Source organism: Tamandua tetradactyla, chromosome 5, assembly GCF_023851605.1.
Source record: "Tamandua tetradactyla isolate mTamTet1 chromosome 5, mTamTet1.pri, whole genome shotgun sequence".
NCBI classification, from domain to species: domain Eukaryota; kingdom Metazoa; phylum Chordata; class Mammalia; order Pilosa; family Myrmecophagidae; genus Tamandua; species Tamandua tetradactyla.
The window spans coordinates 40,361,883-40,364,844 of NC_135331.1; the positions used below are offsets into that span (position 1 = coordinate 40,361,883).

General features: G+C 40.4%; 1 pseudogene; it reads right to left on the minus strand.

Moving 5' to 3' along the window:
• Positions 1-954: 954 nt before the first annotated feature.
• LOC143683068 (G2/mitotic-specific cyclin-B1 pseudogene) lies at positions 955-2,102 on the minus strand (annotated as a pseudogene).
• Positions 2,103-2,962: the final 860 nt, after the last annotated feature.

Below are 2,962 nucleotides of genomic sequence, written 5' to 3' on the forward strand. Positions count from 1 at the left end.
CGTGGCCTGCCTCCCTATTAGCTGAGTTTTTATGTTAACCTACCCTTGCATACCTGAGATGCATCCCACTGTATTGTGGTGTATAAGTATTATACTGTTATGCTGAATTTAGTTTGGTAGTATTTTGTTGAGGATTTAACATCTATATTCATGAGGGAGATTGGTTTGTAATTTATTTCCTTGCAGTATCCTTATCTGGTTTTGGTATGAGAGCAATGTTGGCCTCATAGAAAAAGTTAGGAAGTATTCCTTTCTTTCCAGTAGTTTGGAAAAGGTTAAGCAAGACTGTTGTAATTCTTCTTGGGATGTCTGGCAAAATTTACCAGTGAAGCCACCTGGTCCAGGCTTTTCTTTGATGGGAGCTTTTAATTACTGAGTCAATCTCTTTACTTATTTTTGATTGTTGAGATCTCTTATATCTTCCTGATCGGTGTAGGGAGTTTTCTGTGTTTCCAGAACTTTGTACATTTTAGCTAGGCTATTTAATTTTCTGTTGTACACTTGCTCATCGTATGTGAGTTAGTCTTTGAAGTTCATTTTAATAGCTATTCTTGACCAAAGAATTCCCACAGTCTATGAAGAATATTCTAACAAACACTCATTCATCAATAATTACTTAATTTGCAATCAATCTGCTAGACACCATGAAGAGTACAACAATTATCCCTTCAGTCAAGTTGTTTGTGTTTTTCATGGCAGAATTTTCAGGGTTTTCTACATATAAGATCATATCATCATGTAAGATAATATTATCTGTAAAAAAGGGAAATTGTCACATCTAAAATAAAGAATTAATGATTTAAGGAAGTCAAAGTTCAGTGCAGACAGTGAGAAAATAATTGTTGATTTACTAAAGTTGCCAGAACACAATCTACCAGCAATGGATTGGCTTTTTTTTTCTTGTACAGCCAATTTATTTGCAAATATTAAATTACACCAACTCAAATTCATAAGTTATGCTTTTGTCACAGCCTTGGCTAGATCTCAAACTATTGCAGAATTCAGCTGTGCTAGGGTGCTGATCTTAGCATGCTTAGATGAGGCATACTTGTTCTTGATAGTCAAATGCTTTGTAAGCCCACCATTCGCCATTAGTATATTCTTAGCCGGGTGCTGCACAGCAAGAAGGATCTTCAGTGTATGTCAGGTAATGCTGTAGAGTTGGCGTCCACTAACCACTGTCAAGAATTTTCACTGCTAAGCAACAAGCTCCTGCTGCAATCTGAGCAAGAGGAAAGTTTACCACATCATAGTCCAACATTGGCAGTTCCATTAGGTATTTGGCCAAAGTTGTGCTGCTCACCCTCACCCCTCTATGCTGCTCACCCTCAACCCTCCACTCTTAGATGTTCTCCGAAGGAAGTGCAGGGCAGAGGGTGACCCAGACAAAAGTTTGATGATCTTACAACCTTCATCTCCATCTGTTTTGTCTGGTGCTTCATGTAAGTGTGGTCAGTCACAGAGGCAAAGTCTCCAATTTCTAGAGGACACATTTCTTGCAGTAAACATGGCAGAGACACCAACAAGCTGTGACATCTTCTTGGGGACACAATCATTCTGCACGAACCAATCCATGATGGCAGCAATCATATCCATGGTCTCCTGCAACAACCTGGATTTCATTTGGGCCTGTACTAGCCAGTCAATCAGGACGGCTCTCATGTTTCCAACGGCTTCCCAACCCAGCAGATATTTTGGTCTGACTGCTTGCTCTTCTGCAAGAATTACATCTGAGAAAGCCTGAAGCAGATATTCTCCTGCAGGGGCACACTGAACTTGGAGAGGGAGTGTCCACCAAAAATAGGCTCAGGCAAAAATTCTTCTTCAGTGGGGTCTGGTTCTGGCTCTGGCTCTGGCACAGGCAAAGCTACTTTTTCCAGATGTTTGGGCAGTCTTTGAGCAATAACTTTTCCAATATCTGAAGTTTTACTTCCTTTTTTCAGAGGCATATTGACCTGTGACTGTTCACTGACTTTGTGACCAATGTCTCCAAGAGCTGTTCTTGGCCTCAGCCTGGTGTTGGAGGTGGCAGAAGTCTCCAAAGGTTCTCACTTTATGCATGCCATACTGATCTGTGTCTTATTTTCAGCATTAATTTTCATGTCTTGGTGACTCGAGTATCGTGGCTTCCTCTTCACCAGGCAGCAGTTCAAAGGGGAGAAGCAGAACCTGGAAGCCCCAGAAGAGCAGGGGACAAAAAACCACACTGGATTGGCTTTTATAAAGGGCATTTATTAAGTTACAACTTACAATTCTAAGGCCGTGAAAATGTCCAAATTAAGACATCAACAAGAGGGCACCTTCACTCAAGAAAGGCTTATTGCATCCAGGATTTCTCTGTTCCATAGGAAGGCACATGATGACGTCTGCTGGCCCCTCTTTCCTGGCTTCTGGTTTTAAATGGCTCTCTCAGCTTCTGGCATCTCCTGTGGCATTTTCTTTCTGCATTTTCAAATGTCTGTGTTGGCTCTCTGTGTCAGCTCTCCAAGCATCTGCGCTTTCTCCAAAATGTTTCTCTCTTATAGGACTATAGTAAGTGGATTAAAACCCACCATGAATGGGTGGGGTCACATCCCCATGTAAACAACTTAATACAAAGGTCCCACCCAACAGTAGGTCTGCTGGCAGAAGATTGGGTTAGAAGACGGTTTTCTGGGGTACAGAATGGTTTCAAAGCAGCACAATAATGAAAATATTATGTTGGACTGTGGGCTTTAGGAAAGCTTTCATGGCCATATTTAATCTTTGTGTAGATGAATCATTGATTCAGGTGAGTAAAGTAGTATATAGAGTATTTGATATAGAGGGAGAGAATAGAATGAACCCTGACAAATGATTTATAGTATATAAGATATATTGTGTTCCAAAGACTAGAGCAGAGTGGGTTTCAGTTCATTTCCTTATTTACAATTATTTAGTAGCCCTTTAGATTAGGAACACTTCTTTAAAGTTTTTTCTTAAG